Raw genomic sequence first — 16,317 nt, 5'->3', positions numbered from 1 at the left:
TCGAGTCCATCAGTGTACAAAATACCTGCTTACTCCAGCGACTCGTGGAGTTATGTGAAGTCAATAAACAAGAGAGCAGCAGAAATGTTCTGAATTTAAAACTACTGGTGGAGAACGAACTAATGAAAAAAACATTACTAATTGTGAACAACTCACGAACAAAGTCAAACAAAATTGACTCCTAAGAGAAATAATAAGTGACAATCGTTAGTCTTTTAAACGTCGGTCCTCTGTCCATTGATAGCCCACAATCCGGATTTAGTAGGGCGGGATATTGTTGGAAATAGTAGGTCTACACGGAAGGTATAATGATGATGTAAAATACTGATTGACTTACAGTGTATAGTGCAGCACTGAGGAATCTCACCTGCAGCGGAAATCGCAGAATACTAATTTTTACTGTTACATTTTAACAATAACGAAAGAAAAATTTAACTACATAAACCGTTTTATTTTAATACTCAACCCTAATTACTTCCATCGAAGCATTGGTGATTTTCAATATTGAATTAATCATAATTTCCTTATAAAAAGTAGTTTAATTTTTACATTCAATATACAAATGTACATAATGACAAAGCACCACGTTCTAACTAAAACATACACTTACCACTTGTACAGACTCCTACAGCATTATGCTTCTTCCGCAAAATATATTACTGCAAAATTTATCATTCGTTACGTGTTGTGTTTTTATCAATAATGTATAAAATGTACGAAAAGATTTACTATAAATATTACACAATATTTTGCTTACTCGTGTGCAAAGAAAATTGTATCAGGTGAATATACTAAATGTTACCTCATTTCCAAAAACATAACAAAAATTATGACTACTTAATGACGACAGTAATACTCCATGATTAAGCAACGTTATACAAATTGTATTGCACTAGGGATGAATAAAACATCGCCACCGCCATCTTAGTTCAACAGATTTTGCTTGACGGCTCCCTATCTCTAGAACTATTTTTATTTGTCAGTGACAAAGTATTGAAACGATGGTTTACAACAAACAGTGCCGAAGTGAAAATTTGTATATTTTTTGTATGACTGACTGCATCTCCAGTTACGGTACATATTTTAAAATGATAAAACCAATCAATACAAGTTGGTCGTTCAATTCGGCGAAAATTATACAAACCCAATCACAAATACAAATATTTTAGAGTTATACGAGTACTTATTTATGACCAATACTTTTCATTATGCATTTAAAAGTCAACTCTCATCCCACTTGATTTATTTATTGACTGAACATACGTGATTTTTTTAAATCTAGTCCATAAAAATTTTTATTACATATCATTCTGAAAATCTGTAAAAAACATTCCCGGACGGATTTCTCCAAGCATCCAAATATACGGTTCAGCTCCCGAATCTTCATAAAAAACAAATGCCTTATCAATTACCCCCTCCTGCTGTTTTAAGAAAATATAAATCCATATGCTGTCTAATCTAATTATAATTTTAATAGTTCTATCCAATTGGAGATGTCCGTCAGAATTGTTTAAATAGGAAGTGCATAATAATCTTAAAAATCAGTTTAAGATAAATATATTAACATGCTTTATAAAAACATTAGTCTCAAAATGTAGCATTACTAGATGTTGACCAATAACAAGACACTAATCCCACTTAAAAGTAGATAATTTATATGAAATATAAATTTATTTCAATATGATTATGTAAAAGAAGAATCCATGTTTGTTTAGGAGGTAGGCACATATTACTGGGCTATATTCGACGGAGTCCGGTACTAATGGGTTTTCCCACTAATTTAAAATACCCTCTTATCTTGGGGATGGGGAAAGCCACCTCCAGGAGGGGTTGCTGAATTTTACAGCATGTCACTCAATCCCTTGTCAAGGATTAGCAAATTGTCTGACCTAGAGAACCAATAGGAATTTTTGGACACTTTTATGATTTTGGAACTTAGTCGGGATGCCGTAGACTTCCTCTAGCTTTTGAACTTTCGATCATTGAAAAACGGTTGTCTTTGGCGAAAATCCTGAGAAAAAAAATCAACTTTTGGAGTTGGGTGATTAGTCTAAGAATGTTGACCTCCTCTCTTTGAGAAAAATTAATCTATAACAAATTTGGATGGTAAAACACTAATCTAGTATAATCCTCGATACCACGACTTTCGACTGCTAGCTGTTTCAGACATGACAACACGAAATAATGTTTTAAAGTGTTTTTCAAACATAAACATACTTTTTAAGCTAATTCCAATATAGCTTTTAATTGATACATTTCATACATACTTAGTCTGTAAAAATCTAAAATCAAAACGTGTTGGTACGTATTGCAATGACTCTCATTTACAACACAATACAAACTAATGTCATCGGTACAGTACAGTTCTATCGCAGGAGAGACAAGGTTGGTTAGGATCAACGAAAATTCCAACACTTTCTTGCTGAATTACTTTTCATTATATTTTCACTCCGGCAAATATCCGTGACGTGTGCGTTTTATCACCATACAGCCAGCAAGTATCCGTGACGTGTGCGTTCTACCACCATACAGCCAGCAAGTATCCGTGACGTGTGCATTCTACCACCATACAGCCAGCAAGTATCCGTGACGTGTGCATTCTACCACCATACAGCCAGCAAGTATCCGTGACGTGTGCGTTCTACCACCATACAGCCAGCAAGTATCCGTGACGTGTGCGTTCTACCACCATACAGCCAGCAAGTATCCGTGACGTGTGCGTTCTACCACCATACAGCCAGCAAGTATCCGTGACGTGTGCGTTCTACCACCATACAGCCAGCAAGTATCCGTGACGTGTGCGTTCTACCACCATACAGCCAGCAAGTATCCGTGACGTGTGCGTTCTACCACCATACAGCCAGCAAGTATCCGTGACGTGTGCGTTCTACCACCATACAGCCAGCAAGTATCCGTGACGTGTGCGTTCTACCACCATACAGCCAGCAAGTATCCGTGACGTGTGCGTTCTACCACCATACAGCCAGCAAGTATCCGTGACGTGTGCATTCTACCACCATACAGCCAGCAAGTATCCGTGACGTGTGCATTCTACCACCATACAGCCAGCAAGTATCCGTGACGTGTGCGTTCTACCACCATACAGCCAGCAAGTATCCGTGACGTGTGCGTTCTACCACCATACAGCCAGCAAGTATCCGTGACGTGTGCGTTCTACCACCATACAGCCAGCAAGTATCCGTGACGTGTGCGTTCTACCACCATACAGCCAGCAAGTATCCGTGACGTGTGCATTCTACCACCATACAGCCAGCAAGTATCCGTGACGTGTGCATTCTACCACCATACAGCCAGCAAGTATCCGTGACGTGTGCATTCTACCACCATACAGCCAGCAAGTATCCGTGACGTGTGCGTTCTACCACCATACAGTCAGCAAGTATCCGTGACGTGTCATCCCGCTAAAGTGTCGTCTAGTACTTTGTGAAAATTTCCAACTACATCAAATTAACTGTTGGTACCAATCAAGGCCACTCTAGCCGAGGAGTGGAAATGGCCACAGTTTACGACGGCTGTTATATCATAGCATCTGAGGCCGATTATATCGGCAATTAGTAACTGTAATGCAAAGTCAACGGTTACATGGATCATTGTCCATCAATCAGTCGTTTTACCGCCGGCGTTCCTCGTGTTACGTGTCAGTTACATGTTTACTTACAGTGTTACATAAGTCATCAGCCTCCCACCACTTCATCTCGTGCCAGTTTTCCTTACAGTTGGTCATCTTCACGATACAATTACTTGTGCACACCTCGAGAAACTGTAGCTCAACGCCCAAATATCTCCATACGGCACTTATTCACTGCATTGTTTCTTCAAATGTTTTATATGATGCCAGAATACGAATTTTGTATCTTGGGAGTGGACGCGATGCCCTCCCCCTCCCCATCATTTTTGGGGACAGGGCTTTCTTACCGACTTTTATATGAAATACAGTTGAATTACATTTGAGTTTACGAGATCGTAAAATCTATTGCATTGAATATAATTGGAGAGATAGGCTATAATAATGTAATCAGTTTTTTACGGAGATACAAAAATATCAGTAATACCAGGATATTTGCGTCTGTACATAAATTTACGCTTCCTGTACAAATTTGTGTCTATTTCGCTACTGATTATTTACTATTATCGGCATTCGGACACGACTTCTTTCTTCAAAACTTTAATTATAATATAGAAAATTATTGTATCAATTTCTAGATTTATAATATTGGTCTCTGTAAGAAAGAATTTTGAGATAAAACGTATCTTTATTAACAACAGTCAGAAAAAGAAAATTACGAGTCTGTTTCGAGGAATTTACACGTTGCTTTCCAACACACGTGGACTCCCCCCATTGCGAATTTAAAACGTGATTTATAATACTGTCCAATTACAAAATTACGGTGTAAAGAGTTGAATCAACGTGAATGTCGAGTTCAGGCGTAGTTCACCCTCCTGCAAGTGACGCTGCTACAGACACAGATCCCCGACACGAGTGTACCGTTGCGCCCAACACACGTGGACTCCCCCCATTGCGAATTTAAAACGTGATTTATAATACTGTCCAATTACAAAATTACGGTGTAAAGAGTTGAATCAACGTGAATGTCGAGTTCAGGCGTAGTTCACCCTCCTGCAAGTGACGCTGCTACAGACACAGATCCCCGACACGAGTGTACCGTTGCGCCCAACACACGTGGACTCCCCCCATTGCGAATTTAAAACGTGATTTATAATACTGTCCAATTACAAAATTACGGTGTAAAGAGTTGAATCAACGTGAATGTTGAGTTCAGGCGTAGTTCACCCTCCTGCAAGTGACGCTGCTACAGACACAGATCCCCGACACGAGTGTACCGTTGCGCCCAACACACGTGGACTCCCCCCATTGCGAATTTAAAACGTGATTTATAATACTGTCCAATTACAAAATTACGGTGTAAAGAGTTGAATCAACGTGAATGTCGAGTTCAGGCGTAGTTCACCCTCCTGCAAGTGACGCTGCTACAGACACAGATCCCCGACACGAGTGTACCGTTGCGCCCAACACACGTGGACTCCCCCCATTGCGAATTTAAAACGTGATTTATAATACTGTCCAATTACAAAATTACGGTGTAAAGAGTTGAATCAACGTGAATGTTCAGAGTTCGAGTGATGAAGTTCTAATTGCGACGTAGTCCAATGCAACGTACAGGCGTAGTTCACCCTCCTGCAAGTGACGCTGCTACAGACACAGATCGTCCGACACGAGTGTACCGTTGCGCCCAACACACGTGGACTCCCCCCATTGCGAATTTAAAACGTGATTTATAATACTGTCCAATTACAAAATTACGGTGTAAAGAGTTGAATCAACGTGAATGTCGAGTTCAGGCGTAGTTCACCCTCCTGCAAGTGACGCTGCTACAGACACAGATCCCCGACACGAGTGTACCGTTGCGCCCAACACGTGTAGGCGGGCCCGCCACCGCGCGATTGTCCAGGCTTACAATACGGAATGTGTTTGTTGCGAGGATGCTCGGCGCTATTTCGATCGCACGGAAGCTGGGCCGCTAAAAATACGGCTCTAGTTCCGTAAACTGGCCCGTTATTGCGAGAATAGCAGCTCACGGTATGGTATCCGGCACCGGCACCGGCACTTGTCTTGTGTCGGCGCGGTGCGGCCGAGCGGATCACTGATTGATATTCACCAACAACATACATATACTGTATTCTGCATTTATGACTTTCTTACTTTACTAGTCATAAATGGACTATCTAGATACATAACTGTGTTTAAATAAATAAATAAAAATGCCTTTATTAATCCAGCGCTTCTCAGTACAATACTGCTTTTCAGAATTATTGTCGTCTAAAAACTAAAATAAATACAAAAATGACACAAACTTATCTAGGCCTAAGAGTAAATACAAGAAGTAAGATAACAAATACTCGTAAATATACAACATCGATGCCTATACCAAAGATTTTTTTAAATTTTCCTTGAAACTAGGGCATGATAACTTTTTAATGGGTTCGGGGAGGTCATTGTACATCTTTGGCCCAAAATAAGAAAAACTTGTTCTTCCCAATTCTAACTTAATTTTGGGAAAGTGAAGCACTATGTTTACAGCACATGTTTACATTATCATACAATCTTTTGTTCATAATTATATATTTTTCTACGTCTGCTGTCGGATTTCTTATAGAACGCCATTGCTTTCTGTTTTTCCTTGGATCATGCCACATTTTTGGGCATTGCAGTTCGCAATCCACTCCAAGTTGGAAAATATGTTAAAACTATTTTCATTTCACTTCTTTATATATACGCTCCTATTAAATTGAGAATAACTATGCTATCTAGTATTGTGCATTATTTAACAAACCATCCTAGATTCGATAGATGCTAAAAGTAGAACACGTTTAATTTATTTTTGTCCTCCTTTAGAAATGTTGGTTCATTTTTCATATTATAGGCCTACATGTCTAAAAATTAATAAAGAGAGTTTTGTATGTACCCTATGGCGAGATTGCAAAAACTGTGTAAATATAAGTTGTTGTTTCTTGTTATGCTTTGATTTCATTATATTTTAGGTACTTGTCAACTAAACCAAGAAGTTTAAGAGGTGCAAACTTGCACCATACGGTCATCTGGTAGGTAACGCACAGCTTAAGATTGAACGCTATCCCGAAAACTCGAAAAGTTACTGGGTACAATATTAGAACCAATATGTTTACAAGTAAATGTCAGAATTTATAATTTTATCCTGAAGCTTGGATTTGTTACTGAGTTGCCTTGCCTCGCCGAAAGCAATGGTCCCTAAAGGAGTCCTTAAAAGAAAGTTTATACGCTGCTTGTTCTGTTTGGGAAGTAAAATTTACACTGTGTGATTGAAAATGTTTGAAAGATAAGCCAATGTTGTAGAAAAGATCAAAGTTCACCATAGATTTTCTGTTGGATCGCTTGCTGTATTGAAGTCATGCATTCAGACAGCTGATCAACGTGATTTTATTTTTAGAAGATCTTTGGTACTATTCCATAATTTCGTTGGCTACCTGTACAGTTATTGAAAAATACCTCATAATACTGTATTCGGAATCTGTGTGCTGAAAATGTTTAGTAATAGTATTATCTTAACACGTGAGAGGTCGTAGCCGCGGCAGTTTGCCGCAGTGTTCTAAATTCTGGGGACAATTTTGCTATCCCCTGTACCCCATCCGGCTATATTCCTTGATAAAACCATTTTAATTTATAAATACAATTAATTACTCACTTATAAATACATTCAAGTTACATTTTCCTTGTTGTTCTTTTATTAGACACATTTTCTTTCGAAATACGAACAATTTTTCTTACTTACATGCTTAAAAAGGTCAACGCAGCAATGCACTCACGTGCTACCTCCCGTGCAACCTAAATTTACGGCAAAGCGTACAAAACTTGCATTGTTTTTATTGACATAGTTTTATTTGCAGTTAATGTTAAGTAGTATATTCTGAAACACAAGAAGTCAAACTAGTCACATTATTTTTTTAGACGATTTCCTGATAAAGTAGCGTGAGTAAACTGCCCTTAGGCCACCTCTCCCTTGTTAACCATCCTACTGTGTAGTACAATATTAACGCACATGTCCCTGATTATTACGAAGCTATTATCTGACCTCAACTATCCATATATTTGTTGTCAAACCAGTCTACTAAACTGATAAAAATATTCTGAGTTCATGTGAACATTGTCTCTTATGCATACTGCAACAATTATCAGTGTTAGCTTAAAAGCACACAAAATGGTTTCCACCATACCTGGAGTTTTGGACGTAGTTCTAATACAAACAACGAATGTCTCAAACATTCCTCTTGTAAGTTTCGTTGTGCGCGGGCGACATAGTGTACAAGCGTGTTAGCATACGTATAAGGAAAACTGGCTGTTTACTCGGTCACACATCCCGCCATTGTTCGGCTACACTTGTCACAATTTTAACTGTCTGCACAATGTCATTTTCACAGTTGGCACTCGAGGAACAGTAATAACGCTAAAACAATGGAAAGTACGTTATGGCTGGAATTGTATCAGGTCTGGGTAATTTATTGTTATACACTACTTAAATGCAATGATACTGCTATTTAATTGTGGTATAATTTAAATTAAATTAACCCTTAATATCTCATGTCGAATTTGGGTATTTCCAGTTAATGCACGGTGGTCAATATTTTAGCCATAATTTGCTCTGTGAAAAGCTGTATTTTGGTGCACTTTCAGTTAACGATCAGTGGCTAATATTTTAGCCACCAACAATAAAGTTCATTATTGCGTGACCGGTGATACTCAAATAAGCTTTCTTGAAATCAGCTGCCTCAGCCAATGTCAAAAAAGGGAGAACATTTCAGTTGCATCATGGGACATATTTTTCTGAACACTCACAACAGAAACATTGATTTGTTTGCCAAACTATAAGCCACGAAACTTTGGCAACACAGTAATTGAACCAAATGATGAAGTTGCTTACTATAATTGTACGTTGACTCTAAAGGGTTAAAATATGTTGAAATTGGAAATATGACAAAACTTTGTAACCCACCTTTTTTTAAAGATTTTATTTATTTTCAGTCAAGTATTGTTCCACAATAGAACCTCAAAATAATATGATAGTTTCAATTTTGTTTTACACATATATTCCATCTACAAATCATAAACAAACTTCACTTTTCTTTAAAAAAATATTTTTTCGATCAGTTATACATAACCGTGGTCACTAGATACGTTTCGGCTTGCAACTCACAAGACTAAATATATACAGCCTCTAACCTTCCAAATGTCTAAGTAACCACTAGAAAGATCTTTTTGAACAAGAATTGTTAGCTCAATTTAGTTTATTGATTATAGTTTATACTGTTCAAAGTAACAATTATTTATACAATGTATATAAATGTTATCATAAAATTTCAGTATAGCTCAGTTTACTATTTTTATCATTCCCGTTTTCCAGAATGGACTCTGATGATTCTGGCGGGGATTTTACATAAAAAGCGGGCTAAAACTAAATTTAATTTTCAAGAAGGAGAATACATTAACTTGAAAAGTTATATTATACCGAAATGCGTAGTTTTTATTGACTAAAGGAACTTTAAAATATTGGCCACTGTGCGTTAACTGAAAATGCACAAAAAATATGTGTGCATACAGATTAGGTGGCAATAACCTGTAAAGGGTTAAGTGTGATCCTGCAAAACGTGTTGCACAAACGGAAACGGCTTATCATGTGAACAAAGCAATAAATACATTGTAAATTAACTGGATCATCAATGCACTTCAAGAACATGAAAACCGCCCTCGCCCTGACTCACACACGGTATAGCTAGATGCGGATATCAGCTCTCGTTTATTCGAGGAAGCAGCTAAGGCATGACGTCAACAGTGATAAGCGCTGATAAGGTGCCACTTCCCTAGCAAGGGCCTCTGAGTCGCTTCGCAGCTCGCGGCTTTCGTTTGGACGGAACAGCTAATCGAATAGAGATCCAGGTTAATAATTAGCTGCCATTGTATAGGACAAATAGAACGCAATAACAAGCTAAGAGTTAATTACCGACCTCCCCCCCACTTTAAGATCTGGTTGTATTTAAATAAAAACAAACAAAAATGTTTTACGTTTATTATCACGGAAATTAACAATTTTTAATTATTTGGAGTCCATTTATTGAAGAAATTACAAGACAAACTGATTATGATTCAAATGATGAACAATGTAGATTACTTAAAAAAAACCAAAAGAAAGCCTTCCTTCTTCCTTAGGTTAGATTAGGACTGAGCTAAATCAAATTATTGGATGGTTCTATAAGAAAATAAAATTTTCGTAGCTACCTTTTAAATAATCCATTTAATTGTAAGAAAATAATGGCACTGTACATCACAATTCTCACACTACAAAGAGGTCTCTTGGCACAATACAGATCATACAGGTGTGTTAATCATTCTTTTTAGCGTCGCAACAGTGATGATGTAGCAGCGAAATGTTAATTTTCAATAGGACAGCTTATATCTCAGTGCGGGAATTTCAATAACCACAATAATATTGCAAAACACTGATGAGATCAATACGGGTGTGGTGAAGGCGGAAGTAAATACGGTATTTCAGTGTTGCTATGCGACATGTGGCGGACACGTCAAGTGTATACTGTAGTAGGTCGGCTACTATCCTGACACATGACACATTATCGATAGCTTTGCGTAACACACGCCTACTCAGTAGATACAATAACTCGTCCTATACAAGTCACAACTGTTCTGTTCTAAACGTCATAAATGATATTATAATTACAGGGTATCAAAAATAACGACATACACACACGTTTTAAGGTTTCTATTTCTAGGAAAAGTATATGCTGTACTAAATATGCGATTCAACACCGCAACTCTCAGCACAACTGAAGCGATATAATTTTAATTTGAACGATAATGCAGTTCTGGCATTCAATTAATAATTAAATGACTAGTAAAAGTATACAAAAACTTAAATACGAAGTGAATGTTGAACGCGAGGGCGTCTATCAGGAAGACAGAAGCGGGGCGCGGCGGGGGCACCGAGATCGCGGACCTTGGCATTATGGCTTCCTGGTCCGCGGTCGGCGCTTCCGAGCATAGCATACCCGTCACCGGCCCTCGCCTCACGTGCCGCTGTCGCTGCCGCCACTGGCCAGGGACAAAGGCGCTACTGCTGCCAACACATTAACATACGTACCACACCGACTCCTGTGTTTCTTTGTGCTTAAAACTCGGTGGGTCCGGGATGAACATTCTGATTAGGGGATCAGCGCGAAATGTCCAGTAACCAACTAGATATTGCTTCTTGGTGTTGCTTCATGCGGTGTAGCACATGCATAATTTAATTAAATCAATTTTTAATTTAAAAAATTCTGATTTGGTTTTTTCAGGAGCTATATTTACGCAAAACCCCAAAGTTGACTTCCTATCGTTGTATTAAGATTCCGTACCTAAATATCTTATATCGCCTTACTTATTACGATGCGAAAACACTTGGTTTGACAAATGTTTAAAGCCCTTTTCATTATATATCACTCAAACTTTGTAGGCATGATAAAAAGTTAACACACTGTGGAAAATCTGGAAAGGGAGATGAACCAAATATCCCACTAAGGGACATGTTCTTTTTTTATTAGCTGATTCATTGATATTTAGTCTCGTTCAGCTATACTTAATTAAAGTTTAAAATAATTTCAGATTTTGTGAGAAACAAACCATGTTAATTAAACTAAAAAAAAAAAACATATTTAGTTTACACCATAATCGATGATGAAATTCAAACATTTTTTATTTTAAAAGTATTGTTATATTTCCTATGTGAGAACTAAAGGCTACTAAATCATTTAATATACTTGAACGTTAAAAAAAAAAAAAAAATACTTTTCTAATATAGTTCATTTTTTGGATGAGGCCTTTATAAACTAAAGGTTTCATCATCCGGCAACAACTCCACAATTATAGTACTATTTTATTTTTTTTTTCAAATTGCTCTGAGTCTTCAATTTAATGAACGGTTGTGGAATTTTCATTTTTATATTCTAGTTTTGGGGGCACGAATTTAAGTTCTTGTTTCAGTGACATTTACAAAATTAGAAAATGATTTGAGATTTTTATAGACGATAGATAGACAAAATCAGATCTTACGTCTGTAAATTGGTATTTACCTTGTGCTTTAAGTTTCACACTGCCTACACTATCATTTACTATGAATTTCCAAATGCTATCGTTTAACGAAATGGGTCAGACCTAACAATAGGAATTACATAATCGACTTGTTGGGAAAACTGCGCGTTATCGCTGTCGGCTCATGAAATTTCCCTATAAGGTGAAACAACTTCCTCGAACATTTACACAACAATTGAGGTGAAGTGCTCCTCTGATGATAGTGACAGTCGTTGAGCTATCAACTACGGCAGATTAAATCTGACTAAGTGTAGCACGCAGTTACACATCATGTATACACGGTTTCTTGGATATGTCCTCATGTATCTCCTGAGTTGTTGTAATAAACTCTGAAAAGACACTACCAGATAAAACACAACCCCACTTATTCAAATGTATCAAGCGTTCAAATGAAACCATTAAAATGTTGCAACTTTACAACCACACGCCTTCTTGCAATTTTAGCAGCAAAACCTATTCTCCTATATTCTATTTTCTATCAGGGGGTGGATGGATAGTCCTAAAACAAGCTTCTATACAATTCACTGTGTGTATTCATTCACAACCAGCGACCGCCAACTAATGAGATCGGTGGTCCCAGGCACAACAATGCAGTAAATACTAGCTAACCTGGGTAACTAAAATGAGTGGATGAATGTGACCAATAAGTCATCTGTGAGGCTGACTGAACGTTATCCAGAACTGTTATCAGACACAATCCAGCTCTAGCTCCGGTTTCCATTGCGCTCCACTTCATACAACCAACAACACATGTTCCTCGTTGACAGTTAAAGAGACATAAAATGCCGTTTTGGGCTCCAAAGTCATCAAATCAGCAAACTCAAACGTCTAACGCTAAGATTGGCTAATCTACATGATTTCGTAAAGCAGGAGATTGTTACATTGGATCATGAGGGCGGTTGGTTGGTTTGTACCTACATTTTGATAGGAGTATTGCAAGCGCAGTCATCCTATGTTACCTGACCATCTACATTAACCTTTTGGATGACAAGGGGCCTTTTTCAAGTAGCTTAGTAACTTTCTATTGTTTGGGGGAAAGATATGAATATTGTAAACATGACAAGAATCAGGACTAAACATTATTCAACGGTTCGCCCGTTATTCCCCTCACTCACACGTATTTTCCATATTCATTTTAAACCAAACCACGATACTTACGAATATCAGCATTACGAGTTGTTATTAGGACTTTTGTCAATTAATGCGTAGATTACATTTAGATTACGACCAAATACACTTGATTTACATCTTTCCTGATATATTGTTGTACTGTTATGTTCAAATTCCTTGTGCATCGGATTTAAGGTGTAAAAAATTAAAGACGTATATAACGGTTGTGACAAGAATTTCTTGGTTTCACATGCCTTAGTTGCAAGCGTTACTTATCTTCATACCATGGCTTTACTAACTATTTAATCGTCACAAATAATTCATACGTTTATCTGTTTAAAAAAAATATTAGCCATTAGTAGTAGAACATTTGGCTTCAAGTTTGCCTAGAGAAAGTAAAGACAAAGGCCCAGGAGCGGTTAACCTCTAAACATTCACGAATCTTAACCGGGTTCAGATTCCAAGGAGACGTATTGTTAGGACAGAAATACATGAAACACGAAGCGGAGCGGCGAAAATGGCATGTACTGCATAATTTATTTTCCTTTCAGATAATAAATGACACTGAGAATTAAAAAGCTTTAGACGTTGTGTGGACACTTCTATTTGTAATCTCATAAATACCTCTGAAAGAACTTTTAAATAAACGAAACAAACGGATAATCCTCTTTCTGTTGGCTGCATACTGGAGTTATGTTCCACAAATATTGGGCTAGAGCAAACGTGCGCAGACACTGGTGCTAGCTTGAGTAGGCCTAATCTCGCTTGGCATCCAGTAAACATTAACAGATGGTAAATCTTCCTCCCCCTTCCACGGACCAGACCGGGCGAGGCCTTGTGTATAATAACAGCGCAATCAAATCCCGGAGCGGGTCACCAGACAGGACACATGTTAGGGGTGGTGGAAGGGGGAGATCCTAAATAAAAGTTGTAAAAAACCCAAACGCCAGGGGCCTGTCGGAGATGCAACGACGCGGCGAGCTGCTTCTGGCGCAGACTGTACATTCTTGTATCCCTCTCCCCCTCCCCTACCTGTTGTCGGCTCGGATTTGTCTACAGGTGGGCCCACTACACAATACCTACACTGATCACCTGATCACCCACCGTGTGAGGAGCGAGCCTTACTCCCCATCACCATCCCTTCCTCTATACACGACACGACTCGATCGTGGACAGCGGAAGGAAGAGGCTGACTGATCTTGGAGAAATACATAAAAAAATATACAACAGGCAATGCTAGTACTGCATAACTACTCTCAACTATTTATTAATATCACTTACAAGAGTAATTAAGCCTAATTCTCCACAGGAATTATCAACGACCAATCCTGTGAGGACAAAAATTATATTGACAGCGCTTTTGCAAGTATAACTACCTTGATAAAAAAAAGAACAGCAAAATGTATGTATTTTAAGTAATAACAAAATAGACAAGCGATTACTGTGAATGCCGATGTCAACAAAAATTCGCGCACGCGATAGCGTGGAATTGTACATAGCCTAGACGAAAGTAATTCAATTCAATAACTCAATATCGCTAGTTTTGATGTTATACAAATGCAGAAATCTGAGCGACAATTGATTAAAATAGGATGGGATAATCTATGAAATTTAAACTCCGTTTAAGTAAAATCTTATCAGCACCAGGAATATTACCGCACTATTATTCCTTAACGTTAGTAAAAATATCTATCTGGGAGATAGTTTGAATACGGGAAGTGCATTTTGATCTACTATTAGATATGGTTTTATTTTCGGCTTGCCTGAAGCAGATTATTTCAACCATGCATCAATACAATTGGATGAGGTTTTATTTATTCCTCACATATTTTTGTGTTCAGAGGTTCTTGCCCAGAGGAATTAATGAAACATGATTAGAATGTGATTATGGCATATGCAGGAGTGATTGTATTCTACTTTGTTAAAAATAAAATACAACTGAAAATGTATATTTCAAAATAATTTGTACTCAAAAACGTTTTGGCAATAATTCCATGAAGACCTTTTTGATAAACGCTGAATGTAAAATACTAATGGTTTCATAGAAACATATCAGTGATAACACAAATCAATTCTGATATAATCAATACTTCTAATGATTGGAATTTGAAATACATAACATTAATTAATTACACTTTGTAAACATCCAAGAGGCACTACAAACCTTGGCAAATTAATTATGCAACTTATGTGATTTAATTTGTGACAGTGACAGATGTAGGCTAACCTAATAACTATGATACTAACTTACAATCTAGAATCTTAAAAATAAATAATAAATTGATAGACAATTAAGAGGGTGGATTTAGACTGATTATTTTTTTTTAATTATGATAAGTTGCTGTTCTATCTATGTAGGGGAATTATACTATCAATAAAAAAGCCTTAGCAGCATATTTTTAAGTTGTAGATTCATACTGTATCATTTATTTTATACATCCATCATATTTTATAAGTTGGAACAAACAGATTCAAATTGTAAAATCACTGACCTAGTACTTACTTTCTGTAATCTTGTGCTAAGTTTCAAGTACAACTTACTAGTAGTGCATTAGCTTATGGGAATTACCCAAAATAATTTAACTAGGCTATGCATATCTTCATTTAGGAAGAACTGTTATTATAAAGTGGTCTACAACTAAAGGTTAAACAATTATTACTCTACTCTGTATTGGCCAGACCATGTCTAAGTTAATGTCACATAATTCATCATAATGCCATATAAATAAGCCAAGTGAAAATTTACTCTTGACATGGTGTATTAAATTTATGATCTGCTTCATAGAGGCTAAACAGAATTACCTAACAAGATGAAAATAATTTAAAATTATTGTACTTGTGTACTATTTGCTATCATTAGATACGTTATCTTCACAAAGAAACTAAATATTTTACTTTTAACTTACCTTTCAGCGGGTTCTGTTGTAATCACAGGCAAATCCAATAAAATAGCACAGATGATAGTAATTTCACAATTCCAGACAGATGAGAACAGCACCACAAAGTTGGAACAAGTCACACCACTATCACGCACTCACAATCGTTTTAAAATTTAATTCACTTGACACTTCTTGTTATTGTAACAAAGAGGGACTAGTCCGTTCGGCAAACATTGTTTTTGTGGTTTTAGGCCTGTTGATAATCTATTGGACAGATTTTGATCGACAACCAGACAACAACGGGCCTAACCTAAAAGTGCGGAACAGTCCTGCTGATACTCAGAATCAACAGCTGGGTGGACCTCACTGATCGCGACTGCCGACTGATAGTTGTGAGTTTTTCCGCCGCTGACTGCTGCGTGTTAGCGCAGCGCCACTGTCGCCTGCCGGCGGATGTCCGCTTCCCCTCCTCCCCCTCCCACTCCTTTAGCAGGAAGCTCCGCACTCCTACATAATCAGAATCTGTTCTGTACATTCAGCTCCAAAAGTTTCCGCCTAATGAAGCGTCTGATGGGAGATTCTTTATACAATGAGGCAAGAGTGTTGCCAAGCATATTG

General features: G+C 37.5%; 1 protein-coding gene across 2 annotated transcripts in view; it reads right to left on the bottom strand.

The window, feature by feature from the left end:
* The window catches only part of LOC124357530 (ets DNA-binding protein pokkuri), a 44,102-nt gene extending 28,002 nt beyond the window's left edge, over window positions 1-16,100 (bottom strand). For both annotated transcript variants that reach the window (XM_046809416.1, XM_046809415.1), the window contains exon 1: window positions 15,727-16,100. The gene's annotated coding sequence lies outside the window, so the exon portion shown is untranslated. The remainder of the gene's footprint in view (window positions 1-15,726) is intronic.
* Window positions 16,101-16,317: the final 217 nt, after the last annotated feature.

This window comes from Homalodisca vitripennis, chromosome 3 (assembly GCF_021130785.1).
Source record: "Homalodisca vitripennis isolate AUS2020 chromosome 3, UT_GWSS_2.1, whole genome shotgun sequence".
NCBI lineage: Eukaryota > Metazoa > Arthropoda > Insecta > Hemiptera > Cicadellidae > Homalodisca > Homalodisca vitripennis.
This window is presented reverse-complemented; position numbering and strand designations above follow the sequence as displayed.